Below are 15,165 nucleotides of genomic sequence, written 5' to 3'. Positions count from 1 at the left end.
CATTTCAAATGGAGCGTCCAGAAGCGATGAGCTTATGTTGATTTGGATCAGATGGAGTTCATAGTAAATATATGTAATATGCCACCTTCAAGACTTTTGTGACGGCCAAAACCTTGCCACCTTCACACTTGTCCTTCTGGGAAGATGGCAGTGAAATTGCACAGTGTCTAGAGGAGGAATTGCTGTGTCTTCTCCTGTGGTGGTAGGCAGCTTTGGACACAAATTGACACCTGCTTTAAAAATCTCATTTTATCTCTCTAAATGAGTCTTACAAAGTACGTAAGCGCTTTGGACATAAGCAAAGCTGACAGCTATTCTGAGAGCTGCCTAGGCGCTGGGGAATAGGCAGGGCTGCAACAGCAGTTCTGGTTTAAAATGTGGAAGATTGTTTCATGTGCTCATGAGTCGTCCAAAACCTTTAAAGGAAACTACATTAAGAAAATGTGACTAGTAGAACTGATAGTGCAGTGTCATAAAGAGGGTTAGGGTTTCTCTCTGCCCCTAGAGCATCTGATCAGAGTATGTCCATAGAAGATTTTATTTATTACTGAGGTGTTATTTATTACTGGCCTTGGGCCCAAAGACAGCAGCTGGACCTACCATTGCGAAGACTGACCGCTGCAGCCCTGGGCACGCCACAGGTGAAGAATCCATTGCTGGTTTGTGATGGCTGCAGCATCTTTCCTGATGGTAAAATGCAATGGTGGGGTCAAAGTTTGGCATTTCCGAAACCAGACATCCTTTTATCTTACTGCTCAGTTTACTGAGAGCAGATTTGTATTTTGTTTCCCAGAGCAGTCTGTAGGTTAAAGGAAATTTTAATGATGTACAATTCACAGAGCTTTAGGACATTGATTACGGTAGCAAACTGCGTTCTAGGAACCAAACAAGATATTTCAGAGAAACCTCACACAAAAACAGTAACATCTCCCAGGAGAAGTCTTCTGATATTAAGCATACAAATAGCTTGATAGAATAAATGGTTGCTTCCATCATGAACAGAACTAATTTTAGACAGGAGTGCCTAATATGCCTGTCAGCACTTCAAAATGAATGATTAAAGATAAAAATAGATTTATTATGTTTTCAATTGCATTGAACCTCAGATCTGCAGGAAATATGGTATCTACTTGCTGAAAACACCCGTGTAAAACTGTCCTAATGTATTCTGAAAATGATTTCACGGTGTCTGTTGAGCACAACTAATTGCATTGTCACAACGGTAAATGTTTCCAGTCCTGCTTGCAATTACAAGAAGCACCTGGTAAATTTGTTTTGACTTTACTGTCTTCTGGTTAACCTAAAAGTGCCAGGTGATGTAAGTCCCATTTTGTGGTATACTTCATTTTCTTCTAAGAGACTGCCAGCAAACTGCACACATGATGAGGAATCTGTTTTGTAAGATTGACCTGAACATAGGCGTTATCTTTTCTTGTTTGTACTGTACATAGCAGAGCTGCAGAGGCATCGCCACTCCTCTCCCTTCCAATCTCTCTTGGGCTCTGGAAGCCCAGTTCCCCTCACCGGTATGCTGCAGTAATTCCACCAGCATCACTGGTGTCGCGTGGTGGAAACCTGCCTCGCTGAGACTGCACTGCAGGCACCTGAAGTGTGGACCGGTGTTTGATCATCTTACCTATCTGCGACGGGCATTGGAAACGCAACTTGGTTGTGCTCACCAGGAGCGTCTCACTAGCACAGGCTTGCCCTCATCTGCTTAGATTAGACTTTCTTGTAGAAAGATGCATGAGATACACATTCCAGAAGCACATATTAATGAATGTAAAGAAAAGGTATTTTCTTTTAAAAAGCTTAACTTCACGTGATGCCACTAAAAGGAAGCAGGTTTTTCCCCCTCAAACCTTTGTTTAGTTTAGTTTATTTAGTTTATTTACTGTAGAATTGATTTTGTGATGACAGTATCCATTTAGCAAAAATTTTTCTTCTAAAATAACTCTGTCTCACTTGCCTCTGTCTTGTGGCTTAATTTCTAGCAAATATTACCGGAAATATATAACAGCACCAGTAATATAAAAATACTGCCACAATACTATTGGAAGCCTTAAACACTTGTTAAACACAAGCCTTAACGCTTGCTAATAACATCTCCTTCATAAGGCTGAAGCATGCCTGTGGCAGCTCCACCGTGAGCACCCTCAAGGTTTAGCAAAAATCTTTTGCAAAATACCTGGCTATAAGATACCTCCATCACACCTGCTCAAAGGGCCAAATGATTTCTCTCTTTTTATAGGCACATAATTTATCCAAAGAGCACCGAAGAGTTAACGGATCTTGTAGTTAAGTGCTTAATTAGCAACTAAAGAGTAAAGTCAGAAAAATTCAGTTCATTATTTGTCATGGATACAGAGTACATTTCACTTTACTATGTAGAGTAATACATTTATATTAAGACTTTACGCTTTCAAGGTTCACAGGTCAAGATTAATCAGTTGTGACCTTGGAACACAGCTCTTCTCTTCATGAAGTAAAAGCTGAGTAAGGGAATCTGAAACAAGGGCCCATACGTTTATATACAGCTCGAGCTGATTGAATGGTTAAAATGTAATTGACCAGCAAAAATAACATTCCTTTTCAGAGGAAGAATGAAAGACCTTTGGAAAAAGAGAGGTGAAATACAAGTAATTTTTCAGTGCAAGTGACATTATGAATTAATCTCTAACATGACTGAGGTTGATGGTTATAGTGTTCCTTTCCTACTATAATTCTTTCTCCAGAGCAGTTCTTCCTGCTTAAAATATTCAGCAGAAGAAGATACAAATATCAACATTTTAAAATGCCAGGTGCTTTGGTAACAAAGGTATTTGCTGCCCAACAGAATGCATGCTTGTTTCTACGTGACATCTTTATTTACAGAAACCTTAATTTTTTCTCTACTTTATTATATGTTTTGTAGTAGCAAAACAGAATGTAACTTGATAATAGGTTGTTGCAGTCACCCTAGCAACATTAATCAACCAGCAAAGATGCCTAAAAAGTAAGGACCAGTTTCTCTGTATCAGAACTCGGTTTGGGCTTTGCAGGAGAGCAAGGCTCCTGTCTCAGCTTCTTGGCCCCGAGTTTACAGATCTCTGTATACGTTCAAGCTGAAAAGGAACAGCTTTGATTTATATCCTGACAGTGACTTGTCAGTGATTTTTGATGGAAATAAACTCTCTTCTCTCACACTCCCCCTTTTTGTTATCCCCCCCAGAGCATCTTAGACCTCTGCCCTACTGCACCAGTACAGTTTCCCTTCACAAGGGGAATTCCTCACTCACTGTTTCTGCCTGGTTTAAGGTTATTTCATGCTACTTGTCAGGCCTGGCACACCAGACATTCTTGATCTGATAGTTTAGATGATTTTTATTTGTGACTCTGGAAACAAAAAGCCTTTATAGTTCCATGCATAATACTGGCATGAAAGTCTGTGTTCTGCTTGTGGTCTGGCTGCAGTGATGCTATTCAAATTGTTGTGCTCAGCTGTCTTTACAACCGTTTTAAAATTGTCCACTCAACAGTTTAGCAAATCTTCACCTATTTCCACAGATGTAGAAGCAATTCCAAAAAAAGAGTATTTTTGCTTAGTTATGTAGTTTTCTCTGCCCTGCTCTATTCTACACATTATCCATTAAAGTTTATACATGCCTGCATAGAAAATGCATGACTGTTACCATAAAGAGTAATTATTTTGAGCCACAACCTTTCTTCCTATTACCTTCTGGTTTTATGAGCTTCTCTGCCAAGACTAATCAATATGTAAACCCCAGCATGTTTGTTGCTAGTTTCATCTTTTTCTATTAAAAGTTGTATTTCATAGCTTCCAGGTCTCGTAATTTCATCACAGCTTTCATGATATTCACCTTTCCCTTAACTCCTGCAGGCAAGTGTTTTGTTATTTTAAATATTCTTTTCAGTTTTGCAGTTGTTGATAAAAGCTTGCAAATATGACACTACAGGCTTGACGATTTCTAGGGACATTACAAAGTGCAAAAGCTTAACCATTGAAAATGAGGTATTATTTTAAAGTTTAACTTGAGGAGTCTTCATCCTGATTCACAGTTTTGGAATTGCAGGACTGTATCTAATCCGCTGTTCGTTCTCTCTCTTATTTTATATTGATGTTCCAACCCAGAGAAAGGAATTAGGAGACACCCTGCCGTGGTCACTGGTAGCCCTGGAGTAGCCCAGCTGTGGTACCTTCACCACCAGCAGAACACAGTCTGCTTCAGTGGGGCGGATCGCAGACCTGCCCTGGCACGCCGGGATGTCTGGCAGCACCAGCATTGCCAAGGGTGACAGTCACTGAGACAGAAGTCGGAAGCGCAGTTGCATCAATTTCAGTTTCCATTTCTTGTGCCTAGCAGCATGCTTTACAGCTTGATGTGCAGTTTTTACATTGATAAGTATTGTTTGAACCCAAACTAGGATTTCTAGTCTTTTTATAAATCCCCTGAATCATTTATGTTTGTATTAAGGTTTGTAATCTTGTTTTTGAAAAAGGAGCACTGACCTTTGGCCTATGTCGTTTGCCAGACTTCCTCTAAGCTATGCCGTCAGGTATTACGGGAATAATGAGGTGGAACAATTTATTAATCTGTCATCCCTGAGCAAATGAGTTACATTTGTTTTGAAGCCTTAATGCAGTGGTCATAGGTTAACCATCTTGTAAAATCCCTTAGGCTTTTCTTTTCAGGTATGAATAAACTAGGATCTTACTGACTTACCATATATCAAGGAAAATAATGGGTGAAATCTATAATTAGTGTCAAAACTTCGTGGATTTTCATAGGGTCAAGAATTCACTGATGGCTTCAATGCTGCAATTCATTGCACCTACAGAACTCTATACTGACTTTAGAAGAGCTCTGTCCAGCACTGCAATTTGCAGGTTCATGATCTAAATTGATAAATCTGTTCACCTGGTTTTGACCATACAGCAGTCGGTGTTTTCAGGCATCATACCCATCGTTAAGACAATTATTCAACTGTTGATTTTTTTAAACTATACTTTTATCACCTTATGTATCCTTAACTGCAAAATTTATTGTAATTCACATAAAAATAACTGTGGCATTGACTCGCAGCTATTTAGTGTTACTCAACAATTTGGAAATTATCTCACAAAGAATAGAGTTTGATTCTAGTATAGGCTCAATCAATGCAGTACAATTCATCCTGATACGCATTTAAATATTCATGCTACGCACAAGGGGATAATAGTTATGTAGTGTTGGCTAGCAAACTCTGGAAAGTATAGTTTGCCTCAATCTTATAGCAAATTTGTTCACAGTATTATTTTCAGTATTTGGTATTTTTTGTAAGAGAGTACTGATGACCCAGTGTTTGATACCAGCTGTCTTGACATTTTTTCCTATTAATAATCATGAAGTATTTTATGTGTGGTGGACATTTGTGGACAAGCATAATTCTTACTGTCCTCTTGGGGACTACATTTTCTAGTAGGTAGTAGATCTCATTAGATATTGTGAATTTAACCAAAAATCCCAGCAGAACCTTTGGCGTGAGATTGCTGTCATGGGCAGAATGCTTCTGGTCACCTAACTTACATCGTGAGAGCTTATAGGTCATGCTTTTGGTGAGTGTAAGGATGAATTTCTTCAGGAACAGCTACTCGAGAGTAAGTGTTCTTAGTTGAGGCAAAGGAGCTGTTTGTATATGAGGTCAATGAGAAACTGCTACTCCGCAACTAGAATACAAGGGCAAGAAATCAGCAAATTTGATTTTGAATCAATTAAATCTTCAGTTAAGCCTGCTTGGCAGTTCCATATGTATTCGTTCTGCATAGAAATGCAAATTTACCATTTGAAAAATGCAAGTATTTTCAGATGAATCGAAATACCATTGTACTTTCTTTCTGAACTTCAAGTGCTCTTTTTCATCGTCTGTCACACACACGCTTGTTTCTATTTAACATTTTCAGCTAGTATGTGCATAAAGAAAATTTTGTCATGAAAACACCTGCTACAAGTGTGTCCTGTTGCTCTCAAAGCATGTGCCATTTGAACAGTATGTTATAATCCTGGATTAGCTTCCCTCCCAGCAGATGCTCACTAAACTGCTGTATCCAGTCTAGACCTTGTGTTCCACATGTTCTTGGCTTGCTGAGCCTGCACAGAAACATTGTCTGGCTCTGGGCCTCTCGTCATGCACTCCAGATGCAAACCAAGTGTCTGATACCACTTTTGGCAGTGGGAGCTACACAGTCTGGTTGCTTAGGCACTATCGTTAGTCCTTGCTTTCTAAATCTTTCATAATAGCTATTGAATATGCTCATATTTCACACCTGTGCACCCTTTACTTCACCGTTTTCTTTGAAACACTAACAATGGAGAACATCAGCACATTCATGTGCTCACGGCCCAGATAGCAGACAGGATAAACAAACATATAAAAACCTGGAGAAACTTATTGCAGATCCTTATTTCATTTTTCTTATGCGTCCAAAAATCAACAAAGATTTTGTCAGTGTCTTCTGACCTTCTACTTGACCTAGTTTTCTTCTAGTCTAGAACTATTCCCTCCCCTTTGCCCTTCCCCAAGTCTTCTTTCTAGAGGACCACGGGGTAACTTTTAACTCCCTTATTAGCTAAGCTGCTGCAAGGACAGCAGCCCGCCTAGGGGAATTATGTTGCCTAACATCTGCAGATTTTCTCATTTGAAGAGGTGATTATCCTGTAATAGCCTCTGACCACTCTACATTTGCCATCCATTGACAATGCTATAGGAATCACGGTTAAATGCTATGGCATAATTCTACAATCATCTCACCCGCTCTTTTAAAATCAAAATGCCCCTTGCAATTAGAAGGTGACACATACAGCCATATGCTGATTTGTCACATAGTGCAATATAAGTCCTTCTTTAGGATTGCATTTTGGAAAATAAATCTACAGATCCCCTCATCTGAGTTGACTCTCCACAGAGCAGCTGCAACAAGTCAGTAATGTCCTTACAGTCTCACTTACTACTTTCCATTTGTTCTTCTGTCTGTCTTCCGATGTGTCAGGTCAGTTTTGGTGGTCTGCTCCTTTATTTTTTCTGAGAAGATGAAGAACTACAAAGTCACTGTCTGGCATCGTACATCCATCTCTCATCCCAAAGAAACTGAAATACTCAGCGGTTCACCTGCATTCTCTTCCCCATCCGAGTCAAACAGAGGGCAGAGCTAACAGCCCTCACAGTCCTCAGCCTTACCGAGAGCGCTCTGTGGGCCTGTATTTCGCATACAAGCTGTCACCTGTCTTGCCCACTTCCATACAGTTGTCCATCTCAGCAGGACCTTTTTTCAGATGCTCTGAATCTGAGGTGGATCCAACACAGCTGCTCCTTTGCCAAGACCCAGGCACAGCCTCTTTTACAGTTGCTGTGGCAGTGATGTGCTTTACCCACCCGATTGCCCGCAGCGGTGAGTTCTCCTGCAGTGCAACTGCTATTTCTCATTTTGGCATTCTTCTGGAGATACTGTGAACCTATAAAACTGTCTGTGGTGTCCGCTGAGATTTGATGTTGTGATGCCTGTACAGCAAAAACATCCTCCCGTTTCAAATCCAAATGAATTATTATCTACCCAGACCCTCCCCATCATAATCCACATAGTCTCTCCTCAGCCCTTCTAGGCTAAGCCAAACATCTTGAAATTTGAGATTCTCTCTCATTTCCCTCAGGCTGGATCTTGTGGTGTTTGCCCAGATTCAGCACGGGCTGTTCCCCAAATTTCGGGACCCGACGAAGCTGCACTTCCTCTGTTAATCCCTCCTGGGTCACCTGAGCTTTAAAGGCAAACTTTCATAGACATTAGTCACCTTCATCATTGTTGGGGGAGGCAAAGTATTTTACTTCATAGAAACAAATCATTAGAAGCTTAAGCTATAATTTGACTCATCACATTCTTTTCCTCTCTTGATGTAATTTAGAGTCATATTAGAAGTGACTGATGTAGTAGAAACTGGATACCGCGCTGGATCAGACCACCCAGTTCAGTATCCTACAGCTATTTGATTTCTTACATTTTTTGTTGTTTTTCTTATAATGGGAGCACATCTGTTAAAATGCATGACCTGAAACTTCACTGGGAGCAAAAAAATTGCATCACACTAGTGAACAGAAAAGCTGCCAGGGATAGAGTTCAGTCCTTCAGGAACATTTTCTGTTCCTGCCTTACTCATTGTAGAGTTTCCAGCTTCCAAAACAAAGTATGCAACCTGCAGGCAAGAGTCTATTTGTACACAGGAAATCTGACTTCACCCTAGTCCAGTTCCATCCTGTGCATGGAAGAACACATGTACAAAATGCAGCATGTTCGTGACTTACAGCGTGTACACGCAGTCAGAAAAGTCAGTCTATCTGGCACCTGGAAGTTTTGTTTATATCCCAGGTTTGAAGAAGAGAGAACCGTGAATCTGAAAAGAGTGCAGACTTGAGTTCATTGCTATGGTGAAAGGATGAATAAGGTGGGATAATTTATCAGGCCAAGGGTTTACCTGGAATTAAAAAAAAGATCGTAACAAACTTCTAGGTTAAGCCTGTAGGTAAAAAATGCCTGACGACCTAGTCCAGTGCAAGCAGATTGATTAAATCCCATATGCAAGTGCTTGAATATCAGGCTACTTGCATTGTAAATATCCAATTCCAATAAATGCAGCTTAAATGAAGAGTACTACTGATCGCGTTTAGGGCAGAGAGAAAGTCTAAGTTATAATATTGCTGACACCACTATTGTACTGTGACTAAAATATGGCTTTTGATTAGTAAACAGATGGATTTTGATCTGCATCCCGAGCCTGAATGAATTTGTTGCCAGTTCTTGAAGCGATTTGTGTTCTTGGAATCAAACTACCAAACAGTAACAGATGTGAGTACATTGAGCTGTCAAGAGCTTAATGAAGTAAAACCGAGATCACTAGCCAGTTTTAGAGAAGGGTTAAGGGGATCCCTTTTTGAAAGCTAATTATTTAGGACAGCACACCTGTCATTAGGCAGCAGAAGATACCAAAAATTAACCATTGTCTTGCATGAATTCTCGCTTTGCCACATGTGGTTGAAACGATAGACAGAGTTGTAGCTCAAAATTAATTGAGCTTTCAAATCTGGAGAAAGTGGGAGAAAAAAATTGATCTAGGGTTATTAAAAACAGTTGAAATCACTAGCACAGCATGCCTTCCATTATTATGAAACATTTCCTGTTAATTCATAATATTATAAAGACATTTTGGTACCCAGGACACTGATAGTTAAATCCAGCACAGTAAATGCAACCACAGGGAGACATCTGCTTTCAGCATGGTGTGGCGACATACAGAAGAGCACGGCCTCGCAGTAAGGCGATGGGCAGCGCCGGAAAATCCCGGGTGTCTGGGTCTGCTCAGGTCTCTGACCGTGGGCAAGTCACTTAGCGGTGAATCTGGCAGAGTAACACTTCCCTTGTCTGCCTGGTCTGTGCAGGCTGTGAACTCCGATCTGGCAAAAGCTGTCGTAGTGTTTGGATAGTGCCCAGCACAACTGGGCCTTCATTCAGCTGAAGGCTTCCTGGACTGATGAGACCATGCCAGTGAGCAGAGATCAGTTATCTGTATGCCTTTCTTACATTAGTCTGAACAAAGTGTGCGCTTCATTAGTAATTATATTTCAACTTTGGCAGCGCTTTGATGACCCAGGCCACGTTGCTCAATGAAGGCAGGAGTTGCTCCTTTCCCTGACCTAAGGATGTAAAGTCACAGTTAAAGCTTTGAAGATGCCATCTATTGCTTTTTGTCCCAAGTGAAATGTGATGCAAAAGCTAACCTACGGGGTCAGACCCGCGGAAGAGCCCAGAGAACCCCCTCCGAATCCCGCAGCACACCCGCTGCCCGGCAGCAGCCTCCTCTCCCTTCACGCGATGCAGGAGGGACGTCAGCCAACGTGGCTGGGGGGTGAATCGCCTTCTAGCAAGGGACACTTATATTTGCAGCACTTGTTTGATCTTTCCAGTGAGAACAATTTAGGTTAATCACCAATCTTCATTAATCTTACTGCTGCTGTAAAAATAGCCATTGTGAGAAATCAGTATCTGCTGGATTAAAATTGCCTTTTCTGAGTACTTTCCAGTGAGCAGTGCTTCCCGCAGTCATGCATGGAAGAAATGTGATCTTTCCCAGTTCCGATTTTCTGAGGGTGTGTGGGGGTGTTGGGCCTGAAGCCATCTAGAAAGATACATAGCTATGAAATAATGCTTCTCTGTAAATCAAAGTTCTCCTGACAGAAAATGTAAGTTAAAATTCGTGTCTAAAATAATCTCGTCACAGTGGTGAGTATTTTCTTGAAATCCATCAAATCCGTATTTCCACGACATCTGCATTGCTCCTGTGGAGGCTGGTGACCGTGCCAGTGTCTGCCTGGGGACGGGAGGACTCTTCATGGTGATGATGGCGCGTGATTCGGTACAGGGTTCTGTATGCGAGCAGTTTTACTCATGCGACTCATACGATTAAAATCGATCACCTACTGCTGGCAGATGTAGAGGCTTTAAAACACAGGCATGTAAAAGAGACACGATGGCTGGCTGGCAGTAAAAGTATGGAAAGGAGAGAAAAATCTTGGTTAGTATCTCTTTCTGCGGTACACAAAGGATGCACATTTCTGACCCCAGGGCTCCTTTACAGAAAAGCAGGTTTATAAGTCTTAGGAGATTGCTGCATTTTTACAGGAGACTGGGGTGAGTGTATAACTGCCTCCATAGGAGCTTTTCATCATTTAGCATCCTACTGATGTCTGGTTTTCCTCTCCACAGGAATCCTGCCCCAAAATGATTGTAAATTACCAGGCAGAAATCTTTGATCACTCACCAATTATCTCTCTTCCTTTCAACATGTAAAGCTCTCTATATGAGGTAACTCCGGTAACTTCAGTACAGAGAGTAACATTTAAAATCAGCATATGGGGAAGCTGGTTACCTGTTACTTATTCCTGAACAGAAAATTTCCTCTGTGGTTCTTCTTTTATGCTATTCCTTTCAATGTAAACACAAACCTAGTGTGTACGCTTGAATAGCGTTACTTACTTTATACATCTCCTGTTACAAAGACTTAAATATTCTAGCCAGACTTAAATCTTTGGACTTTATAGATTATTTTGGTGAGAAGTAATACCTTGTCGTAGCAGAGAGCTTGAGATGGAGAGAGGACTCTCACTTCTTACCTTAAACTTTTCTCTTTTTTCTTGGAAGATAGTGGGAGGCAATAAAATAATCAAGATCTGCTTCAGCTTAGCAAGTAAGCGTGGACGCTTTAGCACTGCCATTGACCTCAAGATCGTAGTCCTGTGCTTAAAATGAAGGCACCTTGCTCGGCTGGAGCCTACGTTATCAAAGGGATCCTATTCCTCCTTCATTTTTTAGAACTGTGAAGAGAAAGATTTGCTTTCTTTTGAATGAAGGATTTTTCAGTTGTAATTCTGCACTATTTTATATTTTTAAAGATTGAATGATACTTTCCAAATGGCAAACTCCATTTTTAAGGTTGAGATGTCAGTATGATTGCAGCCAAGTTACATGTAAGGGACTGAAGTCACATGCGAGTTGCCCCTTGAAATTAACTGGAGCAGCAAATTGCTACACATGGTTGTTTACAGGATTAGGTTTTACATTTGCAAAATGTTGACCTTTTTAGGTCAAAAGAATTCAGCTGATTCACGCTACCTCACCAGCGGTAGCTGCCGGGCGGGAGGGCAGCTTTGGCTGAACCAGTTCTCGAGCGGAGTGAGGAGCAGCCTGAGAAGGACCGCGAGCCGCCTCCCTCTACCAGGAGGCCAAAGCCAGCATTGCCGCCGGGAAAACACGACGTGGTGGCATCCCTTTGACGTGCAGGATGTAGTACTCCAGTGCACAGAGCTCCGGCGCTGAAATAGCTGCTGTAGCGCACAGAGAAGAAGGAATGGCAACTGGCAAACGTCCAGCCTGGGAAAAAAGCAGTGCTGGAGCTGCTGATGTTACACCGTGCTTTAGTTCATGCTGCATTTACACTTACTTTATCAAACTTCCCGTCATTTGAAAATTATTTAACAGGACAATATATACTGGAAGAAATTTGTTCTTCAATATTGACGTTTTACAATTTTAAACAACTTCCCCCTACAAACTGTTGTTGAGTTTTAACATATTCTCAAGTTCTCATCTTGTAGTAAGATTAGGACTTTTATTTTTTTAACTCTACGTTATCTTACTTATTCCTTCCCTGAGGGAAGTGTCCCACATACTGAATCCAGCAGAGTGGCAGCCACAGAATTAGACTCTCACTTCCCCAGTGAAAACGTTGCAAAGTTTCTCCTGAATTTTGTTCTACTTTTGTTAAACCTATACAGTGATTTTTATTTCTAAAATAAGTTTTCTGACTCTTCCACTCCCAAAGCAGATATCTAAACCAAACAGTGATTATTAACTATTTATAGTACAGTAACTATTAAAAAGACAGGGGGGTATTAGTGTGGGTACCACTGAAACAGGCAGATCTTGTCAGAGAAAACAAGCATTTGGGATAGAAAAAAATGAACAGCACCAAAACAAACGGTGGCAGGGTAAAGAGAGAAGGGTGAGAAGTCCCTTTCCCAAGGCCACAGCAGATCCAGGAACGAGCCCTGCGGAGCTCTGCAGACACCCTGCCAGCTCTCGGAGGGCTGCCCGGGGTGCGAGGGGCAGCAGGGCTGCTGAAGCCGGGCAGGCAAGCCGGGGAGAAGCGTGGCTGAACTGCCTGCCTTTGCCAGCAGAGCAACATCAAGTATGATGTGATGTACTAGTCGGATTTTTAAGCCAGGGAGTTCTGTGTATGCACAGTTATGCTCCTGTGAAGTGGCCTTTGACACTGTACTCGATGTGAAATCTACACTTAAAAGTTACGCTGACAAAATCTCCTGGGTAAATGCAGCTTACGCCTGTGCTCGTACTGTCAAGCCATGGCACTCTTTTTGTTGGGGTGAACCGAAGTTACCAATTGCCATGCTAGTGGCAGTGTTTGCACTTGACTTGCATCTTTGCATTTAAAAATTGATTTTACCATTTTTATAGTGTGGTGAGTACTCCAAGTGGATCGGTTACAGGGGATGAGCAAAGTACATTTGGAAGTGGGAACCCCTGGGTTCTTTCCAAGGCAGTAACACCAGCATCGTTATAAGAACGTTGCTTTGGTTTACACGCTTATCAAGAATCGAATCCACGCAGCCATCATTTTACGTAGCTCTCATAGCGGTAGGCGGGCTCTGTACCATTGCAGACTACTATTTTTGAAAGAGTAGAACAGTTCCATTAGTTCTTTATTCTTCTTTCACTCATTATTTTACAGCACAAAGAAAACTTTTCCTGCTAGAATGTCTTGAAGTAAATGCGTTGTAGGAATTTGTTTTTTATGGATATTTCTTCATTCACAATCAGTAGATAATGACATCAAGCTGTCTTTACCTGGAGGGATTTGAAAATCATACTAAACCCTACAGTCACATCACCGCTCAAATGACATAGATCACTTAGGGATTAAGATGCTGCCCTCCTCCCCCCAAACCACAAAGACCTGTTAGAAGGAGAGGTGTTACCGTCCGCCACCTGTCCCTCCAGCTGGCAAGATCCCGAGTCAGTTCATTAAAAATGTGCAGCTTTTTACATGATGCACCTGATCATATGTTTTCTGGAGACTATAGAACTGAACCGGAAAACATCCTCTCTGTGCTTTTGGTGGCTGGGTGACATGCCCTGCTCGGGAGGAGTTTGCTCGCTCCATCATTTTGGTCACTTTCCTTTAACTATCCCTGATGGAGCCAGTGCTTGCGGCACAGGACTGGCAGCGGCTCAGCTGTCTGTCATCGCAGAGCTGTGTTATCACCAGCTCTGAGAAGCCGGCGGGTGATCATATCTAGCGGGCAAAAGCTGTGTACCGGGCTTTACGCTGGCCTGGGCTGTACACTGGTCTGTGCCCAAATGCCAAATTTCAAATGTCTTTCCTGTTTGGTGTTTTTTCCTTAGAACCGAGTCACAAAAGATTACAGGTAAAAATAGGGGGAAAGTGGATTTTCTTCCCTTTGATAGATTGTTTTTATTTATAGTCCAGTTAAAGCATAACAGCCCACTGACTATATAGTAGGCCATTTGTCCTTTATGCAACCTGCAAGAACAGGAGCAAGAAAAGAGCAACTTGCCCCGTGTGTCCGTTTAAAAGTAAAAACCAACAATAACATACACTCAGGGAACAAAATAAACCAAGTTCAGCAGTGATCATTTCTATTCAACTGTAAAACACGTTCGCAAAGACACTTGGTTCTTTTCTAGGTGACAGCCCGTGCGAGGAGAGCACATCTCCTCCTTCGGCCAGCTCCTGGCTCTTCAGCTTTCAGAGCTACTGGCTTGATCCATCGGGTTTTGTAATTATTAGTTCTAGTGTTACCTATTGGGGCTGCTTCGATGGAAAACACGTGTGGGTGGGCAAGGAGCAGCAGCTCAGGCGTACATCTGTGTCCGTAGACATCATGTAACCCCTTCCCTCGGAGCATTGCAGAGGGCTTTACATATATTAATGACCCGTGCGCGTTTCCACCCCGCTGAGGGCTCACCCTTGTTTTACAGATGAGAAACCTACAGGACGGAGGAAAGGAGTTTATTTAAATCAAAGGTGGCTGGAATAATCCAGCGCAAACATTTTATTGCAAACCCATTACTCTTCCTCTCCTTTCAGTCCTCCCTGCCACGCTCGCAGCGCGCACGCCACGAAAGGAGGCTGTTTGGGGCAGGTTTGCGCTGCCGGTGCCGGGGGCACGGCCCAGCCCCTGCCCACGCCGCCCTCCCCATCGCCTGCCGCAGGCAGCAGGGCTCCTCGTTCGTAGTCACCCAGCAGCAGCCTTAGTGCTGGCTCCGCTGACACGCGTGTCCCTGTCCCTGCGTGTGTCCGTGTGCGGCTGCGCGCACGCGTGTGTGCACGCACGAAGCGGCAGCTTCCCGAGGCGGTGGGGGCAAGGGCGTTTCTCAGTTGGGGGCAAAATAAATGCAAGTCGCTCATACAGCCCTGGGATGCGGGCAGGCTGAGGAGCACAGCGAGAACAAGAGCCAGCTAAGCAGAAATATTGGCCTACATTTTCTTCTCCTCCTGGTGGAAGGCATGCGAGTTTCTATGGCAACTTGTGTTTCTGTTCGTC

Source organism: Ciconia boyciana, chromosome 17 (assembly GCF_034638445.1).
Source record: "Ciconia boyciana chromosome 17, ASM3463844v1, whole genome shotgun sequence".
In the NCBI taxonomy this organism is placed as follows: domain Eukaryota; kingdom Metazoa; phylum Chordata; class Aves; order Ciconiiformes; family Ciconiidae; genus Ciconia; species Ciconia boyciana.
This window is presented reverse-complemented; position numbering follows the sequence as displayed.